Source organism: Acipenser ruthenus, chromosome 8 (genome assembly GCF_902713425.1).
Source record: "Acipenser ruthenus chromosome 8, fAciRut3.2 maternal haplotype, whole genome shotgun sequence".
In the NCBI taxonomy this organism is placed as follows: domain Eukaryota; kingdom Metazoa; phylum Chordata; class Actinopteri; order Acipenseriformes; family Acipenseridae; genus Acipenser; species Acipenser ruthenus.
This window is the reverse complement of record NC_081196.1, coordinates 48,580,237-48,590,700: the sequence shown is the minus strand read 5'-3', so window position 1 is coordinate 48,590,700 and position 10,464 is coordinate 48,580,237. Positions and strand designations below refer to the sequence as shown.

The 10,464-nt window shown below is 37.0% G+C and overlaps 1 long non-coding RNA gene across 3 annotated transcripts; it reads right to left on the bottom strand.

The window, feature by feature from the left end:
* Nucleotides 1-280: 280 nt before the first annotated feature.
* LOC117406509 (uncharacterized) lies at nucleotides 281-4,070 on the bottom strand. Of its 3 annotated transcripts, none has more exons than XR_009329409.1 (7): nucleotides 3,855-4,070; nucleotides 3,274-3,477; nucleotides 2,876-2,978; nucleotides 2,558-2,698; nucleotides 2,169-2,272; nucleotides 1,623-1,749; nucleotides 283-1,395 (listed from the first exon to the last, which is right to left on the bottom strand). It is a non-coding gene; the product is annotated as an uncharacterized LOC117406509 (long non-coding RNA). The 3 variants fall into 3 exon arrangements; XR_009329407.1 differs by having other exon boundaries at nucleotides 285-1,422; XR_009329408.1 differs by lacking the exon at nucleotides 3,855-4,070 and having other exon boundaries at nucleotides 281-1,422; nucleotides 3,274-3,523.
* Nucleotides 4,071-10,464: the final 6,394 nt, after the last annotated feature.

The following is a 10,464-nucleotide window of genomic DNA, read 5'->3' as shown; positions in this document are numbered from 1 at the left end:
TCTGTTCCATTGTCCATAGGTCTTGCCAGCCGATCTTGTGTTGTTCCACACTCTCCCATCTCATCCATTCTCCCTGCTTGGCCTGGGAAATGGCCTTTACGCACCTCATCCTCTCCTCCTGCTTTTGCAGCTCGTTGACTACCAGCTCCCTCCATTGAGCTGGGGCTGCCTTGTGCCATGTAGGAGGAGCTGAACTGAGACCAAGACCCCCTCTTCCATGCTGAACTTGCCCCATGATATCACTGATTCGAAGGGCAGCCTTTGCATCTTCCACGGCTTTCTTTGCCACCCACTTTCTTCCAGTTTTCAACACAGGTGCTGCCTCCCTTACACATTTGTCACGTGACTCTACTAATGTCATTTCCAGTCAGATCTTGGTGCACTTAAACTCCTCGGTTAGAGTGGCGACTGGTAGCTGCAGTATTCCTTTACCATAAAGTCCCACTCTGCTGAGGCAGCATGGAACTCCCAACCATTTCCTGATGTATGAACTGATTAAAGCTTCCAGCTTCTCTACTGTTGTCAAAGAAACCTCGTACACAGTCAGTGGCCACTACATGATACTGATACTGCCAACTATAGATACACTTGTCACATTAAAGGTAATGTATGTACAGATACAAACTCAAAGTAATTCTTGAGTTATGTTTACATCAGCTAATCAACTGTATTAAAATTTAATTTTGAAAAAGAAAAAAGTATAACTGGAAGTGGACCTTTGATTCTACCCTCAGAAAAAACTGCAGGCTGGATTTTTGGTGAAAATGTATATTTATAAAACAAAGAATATTTATTTTACTACTGGTGTCATTTTTTTTTAAATTACAAATAGAACTTTTGTGACACAAGGCTAAAACTTACAGAAATGAGCCTTGGTATTTTCTGATCACACATGTTATTTGGAGTAAGAAAAAAAGTAAAAATATTAATATATTTTGGCAGGACGATGTGAAGCCATCTGGGAGGCAATGAATTGCAATTTAAAAGTTAAAAAAGTGGTTAAGATGCAAAACAAAAATAAACAGTACATACACCTTATTTTAACTGTTGTAGCAACACGTGAGAACATGTAACAATTGTAGCAACAAAAAGGTATTTAGTTACTCTTTAAACAACCGGCTATTTAGTCAATTATTTTGCAGCACAGCAGAAACATTATACTCTAGAGAAAGTGTACTCATTGTAGGATTTCATGTGCACAGTAGGCAAAGTGATGGTATTTGTGGGAAACATTCTCTTCCTGGCAGTCATGGTTAAACTTGATATGGATGGAAAAGTCATTTTTCTCATTTGGTAGGATGGGCTTGTGTGCCTGGCCTGTTAGCCACTGCAGGATACCAGGAACCGAGATTACTTCTGAGTTGTTGCTCTCCATTTCTGTGGTGTCTGATCCAGCTCCATCTTTTGGTTCTCCACTTCCATCTAAAACAGCAATATATACAAAATTATAAGTCACAAGTCTAGATTCATAAAAGGTAAGAACTCTAAGAAGGCTTTGTTTTTTGCCCACTTAGTAATACAGTAAACTCTAATATTCATCATGTGATTACACTACAGACATCAAGTAACCAACTCTATTAGCATATTACCTGCTGTAATTCATATCATCATATACAACTAACCTGTGTCCTCTGCCTCCTGGAGAAAGTCTTGGAAGTAGTTCAGAACATCAATTTCTAGGCTGTGCCTTATGGTCCCCTTTTCACTTAAATGGGGAACACTGTTCGTCATTATGAAGTCTGCGTCTGGCTGACAAAAAAAAAAAAAGACACAAAAATGATAAGTACATATGTACACACACAAACATACTGTACATCTGTGTGTCTTAAAACAAAAGAATAAACTTACTATGTTCTGTTCAAATATCAAAATATATATTACTTCACAGGTGTAAGCATTCTTATATTTTCTCTCTATATAATGAGAACACTACATCAGAATCTTTGGGAAGGAGGGCAGAACACAAGTTTAAAAAAAAAAAAAAAAATACAGGGACTTAGTAGTTATGACTTTATTGGCACGTACTTTGTCATCTTCTCCTGGGACGAATAACGGACGACAGAGACCCATATTCTCCTCTGACCAAAATTGTTTTCAATGGGATTATTTTTTTTTTGTTAGAGGTTAAAATCAATCTCAACAAAATATTACCAATGGAAAAAACAAACCTTATAATTTTGTCTTTTTTTTCAGTGAATATGACACCTGTATATCCACAGCTCAAAATGTCTCCAACTAGAAGGGATATGCTGTCATCTGTTGCATTTGAAACCTGCAACATGATCAAGTAAACATACATTTCTTAGCAGGTGTTGTGGTTGTACAACTGCACTGCATACACATTTATATACATACACTTATACATACACATATACATAACACAATCTGAAACAGCTATAACATTTGTGGAAGTGGCAGATTTCCTAAATGCAGCTAATGAAAGGACATTGCTTATATTTATTGCTTATTCATTGCTTATATCATTTCAAAAACTGCAAAGGATCAGTAAGTCTTCTAAAGATTTTTTTATTGTACTTGTGCATTCTATAAAACTTACCTTTGAAATGAGCTGAGAAAGATTCCTGATCTGTGACATCGTCTGAGGAAAGTGCCAGCTTGTCAAGGTCTCCAGTTGCAAAGTAAGTAAAGCACCATTCACGCATAAAGGTGGGTGCTGGACCACTTTGAGCCAAGCTAACTGCAATTATAAAGTAAATAAAAAACACTACAGTTAGACCAAATTTGTTAAAGTAATACACAAGATTACCCAGTGCATCACTCTGAAAAGGCACTGGTACATAATAAATTATTACAAGAAAAACAGGAAACAGACTAAATATGCAAAATGTGTGTTTGCAAATAAATGTTTAAGTACCTGAAGTAGCTGTGGTCCAAGTCACTCAGTAAGTAAATAAGGTTCTTCCCTTTCTTGTCAAGCCCTTATTCAAAGAAGCATTTCCCAATTCCAGAAATCATTTCTACCAAGAAAAAAAAAAAAAATGTACTTAATGTCTTTCAAACACTGTAAGTTAAATTAGCTCTGTATTTTGTGTCTCAGACACACTGAGTGAAGTTAGCTCTCCAGTGTTCTGAATATATAAAATAAATAGGCAAACTTACATGAAAATGTAAGTTTGCCTGAAACACTTTGCAATTATTTATGTAACCTACAATACTATGATCTATGGCCATGTGTTTTGTGCGATTTGTCATATCACTTATATGGACAGATTCACAAAACACAGGGCCCTAGAAATAACACAGAGAACTTACAAGTAAGGAACTCCTTTTGCAAGGCTCCTGTGTCAATTCCTGCTTCCCCAAAAAAGACACATGCAGACTGCATTCTGGAGAGGGTTTTTTTGTCTCTGTCATTGCTGCAAACCTCTTTGAAAAAGGCTGGACCGTGAAACACAGATAGAAAATGTCTGTGTTACATCCACTTGGTCAGTGAGGCATTGCAAGACATCATCAAGGCTGTCAAAAAAGAAGAAACATTGTAAAAGAACATTGTAAAAGACCCGTGTTTCCAACACTTTAAAGAGAGACAAAGCCGAGACCACACCTTATATCAACAGTTTAACAATTAGTACTCAATCAAGTCATTTTGTCAATGGTCAGTTAATAGATCATTATTTAACAGGTGATTATAATTACATCATGATTAGAGGCACTTCACATCTTGTAAAAACTAGATGTGAAGTGCCTCTAGTGGATGTCCTTCGGGTGGTGGACCATCCCTGATACACACGGGAAACTATTGAGTGTGAAAAACCCAGCAGCATTGCAGTTCTTGACACACTCAAACCGGCGCGCCTGGCACCTACTACCATACCCCTTTCAAAGGAACTTACTGTAAATCTTTTGTCTTGCGCATTTACCCTCTGAATGGCACACATACACAATCCATGTCTCAATTGTGTCAAGGCTTAAAAATCCTTCTTTAACCTGTCTCCCCTTCATCTACACTGATTGAAGTGGATTTAACAGGTTACATCAATAAGGGATCATAGCTTTCACCTGGATTCACCTTGTCAGTCTATTTCATGGAAAGAGCAGGTGTTCCTAATGTTTTGTACACTCAGTATAACAAAACTGACTACATAAACTTGCAGCTATTTTATCATATATACAAAATAAAACTGACTACATAAAAATGTACCATAGTACTTGTACCACCGGATTTTGGTAATTTTGGTATTATGGTACCAGTGTGAAAGTACAATGGTATTGTATAATATACAGGTAGTGGACAAAAAAATATAAACACCTGCGTAAATGAGGGGCACCAAGTATATTGAAAGCAAGGGCTTCCACACAGGTGTGGCTCATGCGTTAATTAAGCAAATAACATCCCAGCATGCTTAGGGTCATGTATAAAAATGCTGGACAGGCCTGGTTGCCTATAATTATGGCTAGCATGGCCGCAAGAGGAGACCTCAGTGACTTTGAAAGAGGGGTGATTGTTGAGGCGCGTTTGGCAGGAGCTTCAGTGACCAAGACAGCTCAACTTGCTGATGTTTCACGAGCAACGGTGTCTAAGGTGATGTCAAATTATTTAGAAATAAAAAACTGAAAAGTCTTGATTGCATAAGTATTCACCCCCTTTGCTATGACACCCCTAAATAAGCTCTGGTGCAACCAATTGCCTTCAGAAGTCACATAATTAGTTGAATGCAGTCCACCTGTGTGCAATTAAAGTGTCACATGATCTCAGATTAAATACACCTGTTTCCGGAAGGCCCCAGAGTTTGTTAGAGAGCATATCTAAACAAACATCATCATCATGAAGACCAAGGAGCTATCAAAACAAGTCCGGGATAAAGTTCTGGAGAAGCACCAATCAGGGTTGGGTTATAAAAAAATATCCCAAACTTTGAACATCCCCCGGAGCACCGTTAAATCCATTATTAAAAAATGGGAAGAATATGGCACAACCGCGACTCTGCCTAGAGAAGGCCGTCCACCAAAACTCAGTGACCAGGTAAGGAGGGCATTAGTCAGAGAAGCAACCAAGAGGCCAATGGTAACTCTGAATGAGCTGGAGAGATCCACAGCTGAGATGGGAGAAACCGTCCATGGGACAACTATAACCCGGACGCTCCACAAAGCTGGGCTTTATGGAAGAGTGGCGAGAAGAAAGCCATTGCTGAAAAAAAACCATATCCAATCCCATTTGGATTTTGCCAAACGGCATGTGGGAGACACAGCAAACATGTGGAAAAAGGTTCTCTGGTCTGATGAGACCAAAATTGAACTTTTTGGCCTTAGCGCACAACGCTATGTGTGGCGCAAAGCCAACACTGCTCATCACCCTGAGAACACCATCCCCACAGTGAAGCATGGTGGTGGCAGCATCATGTTATGGGGATGCTTTTCATCGGCAGGGCCTGGGAAACTGGTCAGGATTGAGGGCAAGATGGATGGAGCCAAATACAGTGAAATTCTAGAGGAAAACCTGTTTCAGTCTGCAAGAGACCTGGGACTGGGGTGGAGGTTCACCTTCCAGCAGGACAATGACCCTAAACACACAGCCAAAGCTACACTTAGAATGGCCCAGTCAAAGCCCAGACCTCAATCTGATTGAGAATCTGTGGCAAGACTTGAAAATTGCTGTTCACCAACGGTCCCCATCCAACTTGACAGAGCTTGAGCAATTTTGCCAAGAAGAATGGGCAAAAATTGCAGGATCTAGATGTGCAAAGCTGGTAGAGACTTACCCAAAAAGACTCACAACTGTAATTGCTGCCAAAGGTGCTTCTACCAAGTATTGACTCTGGGGGGTGAATACTTATGTAACCAACAAATGTCTCTTTTTTTGGTTTAATTAACTTTTGTGTCACAATAAAAAATATTTTGCACCTTCAAAGTGTTAAGTATGTTGTGTAAATCAAATGGTAAAAATCCCAATTAAATCCATTTTAATTCCAGGTTGTAACACTACAAAATGTGGAAAAGTCCAAGGGGTGTGAATACTTATGCAAGGCACTATATATATATATATATATATATATATATATATATATATATATATATATATATGTATTACAGTATCATTGTACTTTTATAACATTATACCTTGTTCTAAAATACAATGGTACAAGTACATGGTTCATTTTTATAGGGGTAGCACACGCTTTTACTTCTCTCCAAAAAAATACTTCATTTACACGTTGGCTTTTTATTAATATTTTTATTATTAATTTTGTTTGCAAATTACATTTTGGGGGGAGTTGTTTTTGCCAGTGCCACAAGATAATTATTTAAAGAGTCCGTGTTGGTATGTTCTTTGTTGACAAATACAAATACTTTACATAAAATATGAATTACCAAGCATTAATTGAAGAAAGACCGCAATAGCTTACAGTCTTAATTCTCTATTTCAGCTAATCAAATAAACTGAAAATAAACAAATAAAAATACTGTAGATTTGTTTTTTATTGATTACTGCAGTCCGTCCTTATGTTATGATACCTACTTTTACCATAAACCACACGCTCAACCGTGCGGTCGAGCACGTTTTTAATTAATTCGTATGCTGTTGTTGTTTAACGCATTTGGATTTTATTAATATCTTTCTGTTCCTTGTGATGTCTAATATATATATATATATATATATATATATATATATATATATATATATATATATATATATATAAAATAAATAATTGCCCCTTACCTACGGAGAAGCTTTTGAAAAAAAATAAGTAAATAGGAGTTGTTTTCGTACATCTACACTTCCTGAAATGTGATCACTTTCCAATAAGCGTAATTAGAGGCTGCAGTGACATCTAGCGGCAAAACAAGGAATATACACTTCTAAAAGCTAGTAGAGATGGCCAGTTCAGTCATTGTTAATTTGGACGTTAAAGTATGCTCGACTGCCCGGTTGAGTGGCATTATGATGCTTTAGAATATATATATATATATATTATACATTTATATATACACAAATGCAAAGATTTCTGCTGGAGAAATGCCAGAAAATAGGTTGTAAATCAGAAGTGTTACACATATTGTTGTCCTACAGCGCACCCTTATAGGTTTTCACTGCTATAAGCTGTCAGTTGTAACTGATTATTATGCCCCACTGGGAATGGAGTTCTTGACGACAGATATACAGTACTGATTTACATACATATCATACTTAATACTTTTCCACTTGTGATAAAACGTGGTAATAGCATTATACATGTTTAGCATATGTTATTGAGCATTCCATTTTTTGGGATATATGGGAGTTTATATCTGTCTGTACATTTGTCCATCTGCATGTCACACTTACATGTTTGCATCTATCTGGAAAACCCCTTTTTAAAAAGTGATGAAGCCTGGTATTAACGTTATTTAGCATCATTGATTGGGAAAGTGTGATTGCCAGTATTAATGAAAGTGTCTCTCCATCCATCTGTATGTAACAGACCTACATAATAAATGGATGTGCATGGCGTACTATTGTGTTAGCTATAATTACTTTAATGTTGGAGCAAATTTCCCTGGGGATGCTATGACTCATACAGCAAGAACAGAGACCATCATTGTTTTCTGGAACCAGAGTGGCTTTCTGTAATCACGTTCCTTTTATAAAGATTGTATAAAGCATTTATCTTCTATTGTATTGCATATTAATTTGAAATATAGTATGTGTTTAAGTGAAATTTAATGTGTTTGAAATTATTCCTATCAAATACGTTTGAATACCACTCGTCTCACCCATCCACATGTGTTTCCCCTATTTTTTTCAATTATTAATAGACAGGGATTCCTAAAGGGGGATTTCCAATTTCAATTCAAGGATGTCATGAACATTTTGGTTAACATTTTGGGGGGGGGGTTGTTTTTGTAATGCAAAAGAGTTGTGCCAGGGAGGCACTAATTTGACTTGTTGAGTCTGGAGGGATGTGTGACTATTCTTAACTGATTACTCCTGTAATTCCCTTGGGAGGTAGTGAGTAAATGTAGTCTACTGTATTCTCGGTTTGAGACTGTCCACTGTGAAGCATCAGCAATATGTTCAGTCTTTGATAAAGAAGAAACTGACAAGCAAGCCCCCTAAATTCATCCACATTTGCTGTCAAGCTCATGTGGAAACTTCTTACACCAGGCAGAGGCAGCTTTCTCTTATTACGTGCCAGGGACACCAAGTGGTACATAACTGAATAAACATGTGTGAGGTACAATCCATTAACACAAGCTTACTTTGATATAGATGGAAGGAACATGAATATATAAATAAACCAATGAATATTTAATTTTCTGTATACAGTGTTTTCAAAATGTATTGCCGGTAGGAAAATTGACTGTGACGGAGATGTTAGTTTTGGGTTTGTGTTGACTCACTGGATCCCCTCCACAAAAAGAATAACATTACTCTACCTTTGGCTGGACAGCATTCTAAAATGTTTCGTAAGTGATATGGAATCAGAGTTTCATGTATTTCCCATAGCCCGATATTCTTTATTATATAATTGCTTAAAGATTCAGCTATCTAATTGTCCAATAAGAGGTCTGAGCCATGGGTAAGGATCCGGTGGATTGCATAACCTCTAAAGATCAAAGCATTTTGAACCAAGATAGGGATGGTGATGTCTACAGTCCTATCAAGAATAAACATAAGAACATAAGAAAGTTTACAAACGAGAGGAGGCCATTCAGCCCATCTTGCTCGTTTGGTTGTTAGTAGCTTATTGATCCCAGAATCTCATCAAGCAGCTTCTTGAAGGATCCCAGGGTGTCAGCTTCAACAACATTACTGGGGAGTTGGTTCCAGACCCTCACAATTCTCTGTGTAAAAAAGTGCCTCCTATTTTCTGTTCTGAATGCCCCTTTATCTAATCTCCATTTGTGACCCCTGGTTTCTTTTTTCAGGTCAAAGAAGACCCCTGGGTCGACATTGTCTATACCTTTTAGGATTTTGAATGTTTGAATCAGATCGCCGTGTAGTCTTCTTTGTTCAAGACTGAATAGATTCAATTCTTTTAGCCTGTCTGCATACGACATGCCTTTTAAACCCGGGATAATTCTGGTTACTCTTCTTTGCACTCTTTCTAGAGCAGCAATATCCTTTTTGTAACGAGGTGACCACAACTGAACACAATATTCTAGGTGAGGTCTTACTAATGCATTGTAAAGTTTTAACATTACTTCCCTTGATTTAAATTCAACACTTCTCACAAAATATTCGAGCATCTTGTTGGCCTTTTTTTATAGCTTCCCCACATTGTCTAGATGAAGACATTTCTGAGTCAACATAAACTCCTAGGTCTTTTTCATAATTCCCTTCTTCAATTTCAGTATCTCCCATATGATATTTATAATGCACATTTTTATTGCCTGCATGCAATACTTTACACTTTTCTCTATTAAATTTCATTTGCCATGTGTCTGCCCAATTCTGAATGCTGTCTAGATCATTTTGAATGACCGTTGCTGCTGCAACAGTGTTTGCCACTCCTCCTATTTTTGTGTCGTCTGCAAATTTAACGAGTTTGCTTACTATACCAGAATCTAAATCATTAATGTAGATTAGGAATAGCAGAGGACCTAATACTGATCCCTGTGGTACACCACTGGTTACCTCACTCCATTGTGAGGTTTCTCCTCTAATCAGTACTTTCTGTTTTAAACAGCAATTGCTTTTAGAGGAGTGCTGCAAATTGAAATTGTTTCCCTGAGATATCGATAAATACATTTGATCTTAATGTGATGCAATTTCCATATAATAATAAAAAAACTGTATCTTATCTAACCACCCAAACTTCCAGTAAACATTATTTTACTGTGCGTGACTGAAAATGCCCACATTTTTCCCCAGTACAGAAATGATATAATAAAAAAAAAACAGGGTGAGTAAGAGAACAAATGTGGCTTCTCTTTCTGTTTCTGCCATAACATCAGTTTAGTGTCAACTGATCATTTTATTTTAATTTCAGTTTTGCTATTGTTGCCATTACTTACAAATCTTATTTTCACTCCTGAAAGGGGTTAGTTAGCAGAATGGCCCACATTTCTCTGTATTTACATAGTAGTTGCACAGTAAATACATGTGTACTTACACCTAATTACAATGTTATTATGCATAGTTACAATGTACTTAATGTGGACATGTTTTTGCATGTTATATGTAAGTACATAATTGTTTCAGAAAAGGGATAGGGTTAGGTTTAGAGTTAGGGTTAGGGTTATATCATGCAAAAAATATACATTTGGTACATTGTAACTATGCACAATAACATTGTAATTATGTGTAAGTACACATCTATTTACTGTGTAACTACCATCTAAATACACAGTAATGAGACACCTAAAGTAAAGATAGTATAATTCTATACATTCATGACAATTACAATTAGCACCCCAGCAAGGTTATTTTGGATGTCCTGTAAATTCCTTCAATGTAATTGTAGAGGCCAAATGAAAAAACAAAACAAGCAAACAAACAAAAGTTTATGCAAATAAAGGAAT